Here is a 15229-nt window from a genome sequence, read left to right on the forward strand (position 1 = left end):
GGACACTTACAGAGGTACTCAACCCAAAAGCATAATTTCCTTCATGTTAAGAGAGCTTTTTGAATTGAAAATATATACACTCCTGTGTATTGTGAAGTTTGTCATTTGGGCTATCTCCATAAAAGTCTCTATTGTTTAATTATCCTCTGATTTTAAAGGTATTTAGATGTAGGCCTGTGAAGAGCATTGCCCTAAACTGTTCCCTGCATTGTCACATAAAACCCAGACGTGCTAAGAAAGTATAGCAAAAGTTTGAAGGGAGCCACTGAAATAGATTTCCTCCTTCTGGAAAACCTCAGAAGTGCAAATAATTCTGAAACCACTTCACGTACACTGGTTTTTATACCCATTGTCCTCTAATTAGATGTGTACTTTCATTTAATGGGAGCTCAGAACAAAGGATTAATATGTGGTGAGACTTGCCCAAAGGAATAAAATAGGCAGCAGAACTTAAAGGGCAGTTTCTATCTACCCTTATGCAAGAAGAAGAAATAATAAACCACAGCTATAAAAATGTTGTAACCTGTTTGAAGTTCTATAATTTCTTATTCTGAGAGAATTTGCTTTTTTAAAAAAATCTATTTCTCCATAATAGTAACAACAACAACAACAAAAAACCCTCATAAAAGACAGAAGATCTGAGCACTTGTACAGTCTATACTATGGCAGCTTCAGAAAAAATTCTGATTGTTTCAGCCCTGAGCTTCTGCTCCAGGGGAATATCTAATTATGCTCTTCTTGGAAAGAGCTCCATTCTGGTTTCTACCAAAACACTCAAGATGGACCCCAAACTGTACTCTTTTTACACAAAAGAGAATAATTTTCAACAAGTGCATAAGCAAAACCTAAGAATTTTTTCAGATAATCACAAAGGCCCTGAGTAAGGACAAAGCTTACTGTTGCAGAATAGTGTAGGACCTGAAAGAAGATCCAAAGAGATGTGCTTCAATCCCTGAGTCGGGAAGATCTCCTGGAGGAGGAAATGGCAACCCACTTCAGTATTCTTGCCTGGAAAATTCCTGGACAGAGGAAACTGGTGGGCTACAGTCCATGGGATGACACAGAGTTGGACAAAAGAAAATCAATGAAATTTGGAGGAAAAAACTTGCACCAGAAAAATCAGTTTTCTTAATGGTTAAGTGCCCACCAATTCCTCGTATGAGAGAGGATTATAAATTAATATCAAATGACTCCTCTACTGAATCTCTGATGAATGTAATTATTCAACAGAAGTTTATCACAAAGGGAAAAAAATAGAGTTCTATTTTTATTATCTTCAAAATGTCTTGAGTTAAGGCACCCCCTAAGCATTCTTGTAGATTATTTGACCTGCTTATTATGCTTGTATAAAGAATAAAATGTTAAAAGCAGTAATCCTTCAAAATGTTACTTTAAAGAGTTTATTTCTGCTTGTATATGTTGTACTTTTTTCAAGGGAGAAAGAAAATCAAGAGCTGCAATAAGTGCACCTGTACCTAAAATTCTAGAGTAGAGTTGGAATAAGAATTCTAAGAGATAGAATGACTCAGGTAGACATTAAAGAATGTAGAAAAGCATATTGTATTTCTGGCATAAGATTTCAGGGGGAAAATAAATCTCACAAGGGTCCTTGATCTCAAAAGTGGCCTCACAGGCTTAAGAACTGAATGATCACTGGGGATTTCAGACACATTCATTAGTCAACCAAATAAACATTGTAGGATTTTGAGGCAAATTTGGACGTCAAATATTTTGATACTTATTACAGTGTTGAAATAAGTGGAGCATTCAGAGATTTTTAGAGATTACCATATGTAGATGCTCACCATTGAGTTCAATTTTTTTCCTTTCATATCCCACTGACAAAACATTGGGTCACTTGATCCCATTGACATTAAGAATTCATTCAGTCAGCGATCATTGGATAAGAAATTCACATCCAATTAACTCAACCTGGAACAAGTGTCCATCTCTGAACCAGTCAATTATAATCAGGGAAATGAGGGTCATGGTATATGAACTTGACTTTGAGCATAACAAATTTCAGGTAACTATTAGACTTGGGGATCTAAACTGAGTGAGATATGCAACGAACTTTGAAGACTCTATGTATTCAAAGACTGTGTATAGGAGTGAGGAAGAAGGAAATTTGAGATTTGATAGTGGTGGGAAGGATGTAGAGCAGGTTGATGTCTGAGAGACACTAAAGGGAGATAGGGGGCTTCCCTGGCGGCTCAGTTGGTAAAGAATCCACCTGCAATGAGGGAGACCTGGGTTCCATCCCTGGGTTGTAAGATCCTCTGGAGAAGGGAATGGCTACCCATTCCAGTATTCTTGCCTGGAGAATTCTGTGGACAGAGAAGCCTGGTGGGCTACAGTTCATTGGATCACAGAGTCGGACAAGACTGAGCAACTAACACTTTCACTTTTCTTTTCACTTTCAAAGGGAGACAGACAGCAATGGTTGTGGTAAAGATGGTAACAATGAAATATGTATGAAAAGGTGGCCCATAGAGCATATTACCAAAATATACTCTATAGAGTTTGTCCATCTCCACCCACTTAATTGAAAACATGTGTTTGTCTGTTGCGTTCATTAATTCCTGCCACACATTAGGCATTCAACAAGCATGTTTCGACCTAACAAATGAATGCAAGAGTAGATGGAGTGTGGCAAATGTAACAGAATAAGATGCACCAGTATTATGGATGGTTTCCCCTGAAATATTCTTTCATGAATATAAATTGAAAATACTTCTCATCCAGGTTGGAGAGCCAAAGAAAAATGAAATTTGTGCTTCTTGCACCATCACATTACTGGGGTCTCAGTGGAAATCTGGTAGTATATGATGACAACATGTCTCCACCTCACTCATGAAGTTCCAGTCAGAAGAACTCATATCCAAAAGTACTTATTGATAGAATTCATTTAAAATTGGAGGATAAGGGGACTCCATTTGAGGAGTACAGACAGATTCTTTGGAGATTCTTAATTCTAGAAGCTGGTATTCAAATCTTCTGTTTGTCTTCCCTGAAGAGTCTACTTGTTTTGTCTCTCTGTTTTTCCTCACTTCCTTGCACACTTGGGCTGTTATTTTCATACTTGAGACATTTTAATTACTTACAAAAGGATCTGTTGCTGAGGAACTGGCCTAGCTGCTCATGACTTTTTCATTAGCATGTTAGTTTTATGTTTTTTATGTGCTGCATCCTGGGAGTCCTCACCATAGTTTGCTAGTTTATTTATGACATTGTTCATTGCCAGGATTGGCATTCCCAGATATATTCTATTGTTTAATCTTGTTTTTGTTTTTTCTTGTTTGTCTCTGTGCTTAATTCTAAATAGCAAATTCATCATAGTACTTTATTCTTCTGGTTCCAATCCATTGACAACATAACTATAAAGACCCATGAATTTCTGTTCATGCTTTTTCAGTGAAGGTCAATATTCCATTATATGCCATAGCATGCTGTGAAAAGAATGTGACTTAGAAACTCCAATTTTCATCCAGGTTCAGAAATCTATCAGCTCTATGAATTTAAGCTAATCACTCAAACTCTATTTCTTAGTTTCTTTATACATCCAGTGAAGTTATTAATACTATTCTTGTAGGACTGTTGTCAAATCAACTGAAACAAAAGACTGATAATGTCTTCTAGAATGAACAAAGCACTTTATCAACCTAAATATTATTGCCAGATGTCCCTTTAGCAAAGTTTCCCTGGTCACTGGTTTAGGTTTGCTGACCCCAAAGTATCTCATCAAGACAGGCAGAATCATAACCCTTTGGTAAAACCCAATTATTCAATCATTCTTAAAAAAACAATTACTAAGCACTTACTTTGTGCCTGATACATTTTGAGGACTGAAAATACACTGGCTAATGTTACATTACTCCATGAATTTCCATCAGGCTTCCCAATGCTAGTGGTAAACAACATGCCTGCCAATGCAGAAGACACAAGAGAATCGAGTTCTGTCTCTGGGTCAGGAAGATTCCTGGAGAAGGAAATGTCTACCAGCTATAGTATTCTTGCCTGAGAAATTCCATGGACAGAGGAGCCTCGCAGGCTACAGTCTATGGGGGCCACAAAGGGTTGGACATGACTGAGTTAGTGAACACACACATATAGAAAAGAAAAAATTACTTATACAGAATAGAAAATATATATATATTCAGGTATGTTTATATTTATGTCTTTCTGTATTTTTTCTTTTTTGTATCTTTGTATTTTTTCTTTTTTGTATCTTTTTTTTTTTAATTTTAAAATCTTTAATTCTTACATGTGTTCCCAAACATGAACCCCCCTCCCACCTCCCTCCCCATAGCATCTCTGTGGGTCATCCCCATGCACCAGCCCCAAGCATGCTGTATCCTGCGTCAGACATAGACTAGCGATTCAATTCTTACATGATAGTATACATGATAGAATGCCATTCTCCCATATCATCCCACCCTCTCCCTCTCCCTCTGAGTCCAAAAGTCCGTTATACACAGCTGCATCTTTTTTCCTGTCTTGCATACAGGGTCGTCATTGCCATCTTTCTAAATTCCATATATATGTGTTAGTATACTGTATTGGTGTTTTTCTTTCTGGCTTACTTCACTCTGTATAATCGGCTCCAGTTTCATCCATCTCATCAGGACTGATTCAAATGCATTCTTTTTAACGGCTGAGTAATACTCCATTGTGTATATGTACCACAGCTTTCTTATCCATTCATCTGCTGATGGACATCTAGGTTGTTTCCATGTCCTGGCTATTATAAACAGTGCTGCGATCCCACTGCTGGGCATACACACCGAGGAAACCAGAATTGAAAGAGACACATGTACCCCAATGTTCATCGCAGCACTGTTTTTTGTATCTTTTTAATGATATATCATTAATGTCATAAACTATACATGTAAGGAAGTTGTACAAAAAAAAGCTCCCATTCTTATTGTGTACTTGAATACATTATAAAACTCATAGGCATTTAGGAAACCCAAGAAGAAGAAAACAATTAGGTCTAAGTGTCAATTTCCTAAATTGTTCAGTGGATGAAATGACAATTAATGTAAAGTGCTTTGAAAATGATAAAAGTGATTCTTTTAAAAGAGAGGCCATTTCAATAATAAGCAGATAAGCTCCTTCAATAACTGATATTTAGGACTGAGAAACAAGGTCTTGTGTTGTGCTGTTTCTGTCAGCATCCTGATGGTTTGGTAGATTTGAAGCATGGTTTGTATAGTCATTCATTCCTTATTGGCTATCAGTTCAGTATCAGTTCAGTTCAGTCACTCAGTCGTGTCCAACTCTTTGCGAACCCATGAATCGCAGCATGCCAGGCCTCCCTGTCCATCACCAACTCCCGGAGTTCACCCAAACTCCTGTCCATCAAGTCGGTGATGCCATCCAGCCATCTCATCCTCTGTCGTCCCCTTCTCCTCCTGCCCCCAATCCCTCCCAGCATCAGAGTCTTTTCCAATGAGTCAACTCTTCGCATGAAGTGGCCAAAGTATTGGAGTTTCAACTTTAGCATCAGTCCTTCCAAAGAATACCCAGGACTGATCTCCTTCAGAATGGATTGGTTGGATCTCCTTGCAGTCCAAGGGACTCTCAAGAGTCTTCTCCAACACCACACTTCAAAAGCATCAATTCTTAGGCACTCAGCTTTCTTCACAGTCCAACTTTCACATCCATACATGACCACTGGAAAAACCATAGCCTTGACAATTTAGTATAAGACATAACTTATTTTGTGTAGGTAAATATTCTTCCTCCTCTTTTTTTAAACAGAATTTTTGACCTTTGCTGTTGTCACAGAATTTTTAAAATGTTTTTCAATGTCACCTAGAGTATGATTGCTGCTTATTCTGTCATCCTCTAGATTTAGGAAAACTTGGAATTATATTTGAAGTAAATCTACATAATGGTACAAGGAAGGAGTTGCAGAGGGAGATGAAGACATATGCCCTAGAACACTGGAAAATCCGACAGTTCATTAGCTAAAAAGAATTTGAGCAATATTTCAACAGTTGTATATTCACTTGTTAGTCTATATAAAGTCCACTCACTTTTACATCCTTTAAAATAGCTCCAAATACCATCAGCAGTGGTGTTCAGTGAGGGTGTGGTTATACCAGAGATGATCTAATTACACTGTTCTTGCAAGAGAAAGTTCTCAGTTCCTATCACAGTATTCCGCCCAGAAGCTATATGCATGGATCTTCAGCAAACAATGATAATTTTTCAGTATGACTAAAGCTAATTTTTCTTCTCTGGTGGCTTAGAAGGTAAAGAATCTGCCTGTAGTTCAGGAGACCTGGGTTTGATCCCTGGGTTGGAAAGATTCCCTGGAGGAGGGCATGGCAACCCACCCCACTATTCTTGCCTGGAGAATTCCAATGGACAGAGGAGCCTGGTGGGCTACAGTCCACGGGATCACAAAGAGTCGAATACAAATGAATGACTAAATACACAGATATAGGGGATCTGGATGGGAGATTATCCCAAGATGTGAGAAAAGACATCTCAAGAGAGAAAGGAAATATCTTACTTCATTAAACTACCCATTAAAGTTTCAATAAATTTTTAAAACCTGAGTTACATTTTCAATTACTCTTTCATGTCCCATCACATATGGCATGCTCAATTGGTCAGTCAGTTATGACTCTGTGATCCCATGGACTAAAGCCCACAAGGCTCCTCTGTCCATGAGATTTACCAGATGAGAATACTTGAGTGGGTTGCCATTTCCTTCTCCAGGGGATCTCCCTGACCCAGCGATTGAACCCACAACTCTTGTATCTCCTGCACTGTTTATTTCCGTCTAATACACGTGGGATCAGAAACTTTGCTTTCCTCCCTAGATTACGATTATACAGATTTGGAAGGAACCAAGAGGGAGTGAATGAAAGCATCCCAGAACTTTCCTAAGTCATTTGGAGGCAAACTAAATAAATGAAAGGATCATGGACAGTGGAGCCTCTTGGGCTACCGTGCATGGTTTCACAAAGAGTCAGACACAGCTAAGTACATGCACACGTGACTTGAGCCCTGCTCTCCAGAAACTAACAATCCAAATGGTGAAGAAGTTTAGACTAGAACACTACAGGTCAAATGGTGTTAATGCTAGGCACATTCAAGATAGCCCCAGTGATCCCCCTCTTAGTATTCACCCCTTCCACATCTTACCAGGGCCAATCTGTGTAACCAATAGGATACAGGTGATGATGCACTACATCTGAGATTAGGTTATAAAAGATAAGCAGCTGTCTTCATGGCTCACTCTCTCTTAACTCCCTAGAAGAGAAGTCAGATGCCATGTGGGCGTTGCCTTACAGAGGGGTTTACAGGTGATAGATACACTGAAGTCTCGGGCCAAGAACTGGGGCCCAAAACTAACAGCTACATGAATGAACTAAGAAAAGACTCCCACAGACCAGTCAAGCCTTAAGAAAGTTGCAGCCTCGTCAGCATCTTGACTGCAACTTTCAGAGATTCTCTGAACCAGATTCACCCAGCCCTCAGAAACTGTGAGCTAACAAATGTTTATAATTTTTATAATTTTAAGCCTCTAAATTTGGAGGTAAGTTCTTATGCAGCAATACACAACAAATCCCACATTCTTCAGACTAAAACTGCTCTCAGAATCAGGGAAAGATAAAGGCAGAAAGGTCTCAGCTCATGTGGATAGGCAGCTTGGAGAAAGTATGGCAACAGGGAAGCCATTTCAAATGGAGAGCAGATTTTCTTCCTGCCTCTCATCCCAGTCCTAAGTTTTCTCTCCAGGATAATTGTTGTTAACTAATGTCTTACAAATATATTCTAAGCATTTCTGATGTTGTAGATTTTTGATATATATTAATACTAAGAAGTTCTCCTTAATGTACATAGAGGAGAAAATCATGTAAACTTCTGACAACTTTGTACTGTGTTTTAAATCTACTTGCAAAGTGAATCTGTTTTTCAAACCTAATTTTTACCATCTATTGTTTGAACATACTTCTTTTAATTCTACTTTTATGTTTTGTTCAGATCCATAGCAGAAACTATTCAGATTTGCATTTGGGCTCAAGACTGTTTCAAAATCATGCAAATAATAAACTTTTCTAAATGATGACTTTTCTTCATGCAACAGAATACTTCCCATTAGTTAGTCTTTCCTTTCTTTCTGGAGATATTTAGCTGTCATTAATAATTCATTGTCTGTTTTAATAAAGATGGTGTTAGTTTTCATTAATGGTTTATTATTTATTTTAACAGCGTGCTCAGCTGAGGGTCCCTGAATATCAAATTCACAGCCCTTAGAATTGTGAAGATATTTCATTCTTATGAAACTGAAGCAGTAATTATTAGAATTTTCTTCTTGTTTATGAGCCTCACAAGCTTCTTAGACTACAGGCTGTCCATTGGGTTATATTTTTCTTCTTGGGAACTTACTTGTATTACATGTCAGCTTTTGGAATCATGTTGCCCACATTCTGCTTTTTTAAGCTAAGCTATTTATAGTTTAAATATATATATATATATATCAGATATGACTGAGTGACTTCACTTTCACTTTTCACTTTCATGCATTGGAGAAGGAAATGGCAACCCACTCCAGTGTTCTTGCCTGGAGAATCCCAGGGTCGGGGGAGCCTGGTGGGCTGCCGTCTATGGGGTCACACAGAGTCGGACACGACTGAAGTGACTTAGCAGCGTATATATATATATATGTATACACACACACACACACACACATATATATATATAAAGACTATCTGAATTACCATTTGAAGATTCAGTGAAAATTTGTTTCAGTTTCAGGCACATTTTGTTGTTGTTCAGTCACTAAGCCATGTCTGACTTTTTGAGATCCCCATGTATTGTAGCCCACCAGGCTCCTCTGTCCATGCACTTCGCCAGGCAAGAATACTGGACTAGATTGCCATGTCCTTCTCCAGGGGACCTTCTTGACCCAGGGATTGAACCTGAGTCTCTTACATCTCCTGCACTGCAGGCAGATTCTTTGCCACTAGTGCCACCTGGGAAGCTCTGTCTTTCACTGTCTCCCAGAGTTTGCTCAAATTACTGTCCACTGAGTCAGTGATGCTATCTAACTATCTCATTGTCTGCCACCCGCTTCTCCTTTCAACTTTGATCTTTCCCAACATCAGGGTCTTTTCCAATGAGTCAGCTCTTTGTGTCAGATGATCAAATATTGGAACTTCAGCTTCAACATCAGTCCTTCCAATGAATATTCAGGACTGATTTCCTTTAGGATTGACGGGTCGGATCTCCTTGTTGTCCAAGGGACTCTCAAGAGTCTTCTCCAACACCACAGTTCAAAAGCATCAATTCTTCAGCTCTCAGCCTTCTTCATGGTCCAACTCTCACATCCATACATGATTACTGGAAAAATCATAACTTTGACTATACAAATCTGTTGGTTAAGTGATGTCTCTGGTTTTTAATACACTAATAGGTTTGTCGTAGCTTCCCTTCCAAGGAGCAAACATCTTTTCATTTCATGGCTGTAGTTACTATCCACAATGATTTCAGAGCCCAAGAACATAAAATCTGTCACTGTTTCCACTTTTCCCCTGTCTATTTGAAGTGATGGGCCCAGATACCACATTCTTAGTCTTTTGAATATTGAGTTTTAAGCCAGCTTTTTCACTCTCCTTTTTCACCCTTGTCAAGAAGCTCTTTAGCTTCTCTTCACTTTAAAGGTCGTTATTTTTATTTGTTAACAATTTTTTTTCTTTCAAAGTGACATTTCCATTTTTTTTAATCACTCTTTTCATGGTTATGGTTTATGTCTTCTTTTTAACCTCAGTTTAATTCTTAGCATGGGCATCACTTCATTTTAAAGCTGACTATACATTTGATTTATAACCCCAGAGCACAAAATGTATTTGCATAACTAAAAACACACATTTACACACACAGTAAGTAACATATTCTAAAAGCCATAAAAACCACAGCAGTCATGCAATTTTATTTGGTCAACAGAGAGTGCTTGCTATTATTTTTATTTTTTAGAAGGTTCATTTTTGCCCTTAGCTATGACTTTCTGGAGTTTTTCCCCATGCTTTAGTTAATTTTAACACAGCTTTGCAGAATATGCAATATGATACAATTCAGAGAAATTTTCCTCAGCTTGCCCTCATTTCCTTTGTGGTGGCATAAGAAAAAACATTTACTCCTGGGCTCTCCTAATTTCTTCCATGCAAAAGCAACTGGCTATTTTCTGCTTCTGATCCCTGCTCATGAAGTCAACCCTTGACAGTCTACTATGAATGATTTCCCATGTGTTCCAATTTTATTTTATTTGTCAATATTCATCATTCCAATATTGGTCCATCTATAACACTCAATGAAAATTGATCTTCCTCTGTGAAAACTTCTGGGATGGAATACAGTCTGGGGCTTGATAAATTAATGCTTTTTTAAAATAATAAAGAGCCAAGAAAAGGATAATCAAGTAATAAGGATGTTATCAGGACAAACCCATAGAAACAGACCTCAATCCTGCATTCTGGGAAGTTACAAAAATGATGGCAGCACATTGAGAGAACACATACAGACAGCAGTTCTTCAAGTTGAGTATGCTCTAGAAAACACTGGAAGGCTTATAAGAATCGTGATTTCCAGATCCCACTTCTAGAGAGCCTGATTCGGTGAGTCTGAGGTGGGATCCAAGAATCTGCACCCTCCAGTATTTCTAGGAAAACAGGCTTTGTCACATGCTTTGCTGAACATTTCAATGAGTAACACAGAAAGCTCTTGCAAGATCAGCATGTGAATGTTCACAGTATTGAAACAAGAAGGAAGATGAGTTAAGTGTCTATCATGTATGAAAGATAATCATTTCCTTTTTTTCAAATATTCCAGGTGATTCTTTAAAGAAGGTTAATTAAAGGAACCATTTAAGTAATTCAAGAGGAAAGATATATTTTCAGGAAACAGTCTTGTCAGCAGTGTAAGGAAGTATTTGAACTTACTTTGAAACATGAAAAGACAGAAAACTCTGAAGGAAAACAGACACTGTTGATAAGGTAGAAAAATTTGAAACAGCTAAAATGGAGGCTAATTTAAACCTTACAGGATTCATTAATTACAATGAATAATTGGTCTGCATTATTAGAAGTTTATGGACATACAGCCTTTTAAACTAGAAAGATATTTGAATTAGGTCTGTGACTATAGAGAAGGGATTCTTACTGTAGGCTGAATGATAGAAGTATCTGGAAGCATGTTTCCCACACCTTAAATATTGAACTTTAATTGATCTTAGGCATAGCTTGTGCATTAGGATTTCTAAAACATTTTCATGTGATTTTAACATGTTAACAAGGTTAACAAACACTGTTCTAGTACCTGGTGAGTAATGCAGCAGTATGAGATTAACCTGAGATAGACTGATACCAAAATAACTGACACACAATCAACAGCGCTTTGTAGTTTATCATCTCTGCCTCTGTTTCCTCTTTCTCTTTTTAGATTGACTGGTGTCTAAAATAAAAAGCCTGATAGTGTTACTCAGAGCTGTGCTGGGAGGGAGGGAGAGAAGGGGAGAGGGAAGGAGAAAGAGAGAAACAGAGAGAGAGAGACTGCGTTAGGAGAGAATAAACATCTGCTCACTCGAGAAACCTTTTATTCTCTGAGTACAGATGAGTTGCTAGGTTTCACCGTGAATGGGTCTCAAGACTCTTGCCTCTGGGTCCATACTCACTGCTCAGTTTTCTGACTAAATTGGCATCCCTGGAGAGGTCAGTACAGAGAGCATGCACTGGCCAGAAAACCTGTGTATCCCAGCGCCCTTAGTATTTATTTCTCTCATTGTAAATTCATATGTTGACAGCTAGTTTATAACATTTTCTCCATTGAGTCGGAGAGTATTAGCTGAGCCCCTAGCCCCAACAGCCCTTCTAACTGTAATGTCAAAATATTTTCTTGACTGCAAATTGGTCATGAAGACTTTCTGAGACTGAGCTTAATTGAGCAGCTGGACAGGTTCAAAGAGGTAAAGCGACAAGTCAAGGACAGAGGGCAAGGACATTGATGAATAGGGACACAAAATTTTTTAATCTAAGGGCAACACTGCTTCCACAGCATTACTGTGTCTCTCGGGAAAGATGCTTGTCATAACAACTTTGTTTTCATCAACTTAGGAGACCACTGGGTTTTTAAAAATGACAGTACACCTTTGTCAGGAAGCAAATCCTTCCATGGATAAAATGACTCCATAATTATAGAAGCTTCATTTAGGATAATTTTCCCCAAAGACTTACAGCTTCCAAAAGCAATTTGTGTTGATGCATGATGATACACCTCTTAAGCCTGACATGGATTTCTTGCTTTTTTTTTGTCATCCTAAAGTGCTTCTGCCTAAACATACTAAAATCCAGATAGAAAAAGAGAAACAAACTCACTTGGCTTGAAAATTTGATCTTTACTTTGGAAATAACTCTCTAGCTTTGACAAAATGCTTATATTCTACTAAACAACACAGTCATCAATTAAACTTAGTCAGACTTAAGGAATGCACCACCCCAAATCAAAGGAGAGGTCAGAATGGTCCATGAATGTGATTTACTTCCTTTAGCATGTTTAGACAGATCATCTACAGAGTCACTTTCCAATGTAATAGCTGTATAAAATTTACTTGACCTGTTTTGCTTCAAGTCTGTTATGCTGTCTTTTCCCAGTGCTTACAGGCCTAGGGAATAACAGAAACCAGACCAGGAATTCCTGTATTTTCTCTGGGTTCTAAATGTCATGTGTCACAACAGTCACTGGACTCCTACCAGCTTGTTGACTGAATTTAGATCATGATCTCCCAACACAGTCCATTTAAATTAGACAGAAGGTATGAGCTCACCAATGCTCTGAGACAGTGTTGACACAGCTGGGTAAACAGCCCATGCTCAGAACTCAGGAATACCTTCCTGATAACCCAGGAACATCTCTCTGACAAAGCAACTTAGAGGTGTGATGTAAGTCATGCTTTCAATCACTTTGAGAAAAGCCTTTTCATGACTTATTGCTGTGTGTGTGTGCAAACTGACAGGAAAAAATATGTTCCAAATGATTATTCAAACCTCCTTTAAACCAATGGTGGTCTCTAAAACAGTGTGTTGTGATAAACAATGGTTTGAGACTTTAAAATGTAGGCTGTGCCTATTCCTTCCTTTCCTATCCAGAGGGAAGATGGTTGTGCAATGGGTAAGAAAGGGAATTAATTAAAAGAACATACTCAGGTAGTGCAATTGTGTTTGTTGTGAGGTTCTAGGAACTTGGAGAATATTTCTAGGGACAGGGCCTGTCCTGGGTGAGACACAGAAGGTCCATGTAAGGTACAGACATTCAACAGTGAGTGATGATGTGTGCTTGACTGTTAGAAGGCAATGAAGAAGAAGAAAAGGATGCCAGAAATAGAAACTCTGCCTAGGAGATCTAAGAGAGAAGAGTTGTGTTTACTGATGGGAAAACGGTTTCTCTTGAACCCAATTATGGAGAATTTAAATCTCTTTGTTTCTCATTTCTGCAGGCTTGTTCTATTCTAGGTCTGTGGTATGATTCTGGGAGAGAGCTTTTTAGTGGGTCTTTTCATAATCAAGAAGCATCTGCCGAGCATCTGTCAAAAATCAAAGATGCAGAGATGAAGAGGATGAGGTCCGAGGCCCTTGGTGTCAGGAGTCTCATTGAATAATGGAGGTGGCTTCACGGGGCAGTATGAGAACTGCTAAAATAGAAGATGGGGTGCTAAGAGGCCATGGAAAAGAAGCATCTACACTAGCTGTGCGGTCAGTGATGTATTGGGCTTCCCTGGTAGCTCAGATGGTAAAGAATCTGCCTGCAATGCAAGAGACCCGAGTCCAATCCCTGGATCGGGAAGATCCCCTGGAGAAGGAAATGGTAACCCACTCCAGTATTATTGCTTGGAGAATTCCATGGAAAGAGGAGCCTGGCGGGCAACCAACCATCCAGCCAAAGAGCTGGACATGACTGAAGTGACTGAGCACAAGTCACTGAAAACTGAAAACTTGAGCTTAGGGCAGAAGGATAACTTAAAAAGAGACGTGAATGGACCTACAATCTGTCATACAGATCGAAGTAAGTCTGAAAGAGAAAAAGAAATATGGTATATTAACACATATATGTGGAATCTAGAAAAATGCTACACAAGAACCTATTTGCAGGGCAGGAATACAGATGCAGATGTAGGGGACAAATGTGTTGACATGGGGGTAGGGAGGGTGAAGTGAGATTTTGGGATTGATGTATGTGTGCTGCGTGTGTAAAACAGATAGCTAGTGGGAACCTGCAAGAAGCTCAGCTCCATGCTCTGTGGTGACTTACATGGGTGGAATGGGAGGGGAAATGGGAGGGAGGTCCAAGAGGAAGGAGATATACAGCAAAAGGGCTGGGCCTGGAGGCAAGAGGGGGCAGCCGAGCAAGGTCACAGAGGCAGGAAACATGAAACAACACTGGAGAGAAGTCATAGGAGGGATGATGGCAAGAAATGGGGCCAAGATGGTAAAGGATGGGCAGACTAATGAGGGCTCGGGTAACAACCTCAGGACATAAACTCTTTCTGCATTATTACAAGCAGTTTCCTCAGTCTCTTGTATCCCATTTCCAGGTATCTGCAGGTGCTTTGTAATAACCTGTAGAATAACCCTACCAGACAAGCACAGAGATGAAGTTAAGGTCAAACCAATGTTGTGAGGCTGCAAACTGACATGTCACTGTCTTTTTTATTACACTATATATCTCAATTTCATCATAAGAAATGCATTTTAAAAGAAATAAAAAACAATGTGATAAATGTGCAAAATCTCTACCTCAGGAAGATGATAAAAGATTGTGTGGAAGGAATTTCTAAATCAGATGAATTGCTTCATAGAACATTTGTAGACATACCCACTAGATGTTCTCAGAATGAAGATATTTCTATTCACCGAATCAGAGATTTAATTTTCCCACGGACTGTGAATATTCTTTGAGTGCCTTCGGGGCACAGAAAATGATCCTTTAATCCCAGCATGCTCTTAGTGAGAATGGAAATATTATGAGAATTGGAAATTTGTCACTTGGGGAAGAGGAGTATTAATGCACATTTAAAGAAGGGCTTGTAACCAAGGGGACATTTGGGTGGCCAGGGGAATACAAGGTTCACAAAGGCCCTGTCTTGTATACCTGCATCCACAGTGCCTAGCAGATGGCCTTGCAAGAGGAGGCATTCAGCAAGAACTGATGGGTGGCTGGC

Source organism: Budorcas taxicolor, chromosome 20 (assembly GCF_023091745.1).
Source record: "Budorcas taxicolor isolate Tak-1 chromosome 20, Takin1.1, whole genome shotgun sequence".
NCBI classification, from domain to species: domain Eukaryota; kingdom Metazoa; phylum Chordata; class Mammalia; order Artiodactyla; family Bovidae; genus Budorcas; species Budorcas taxicolor.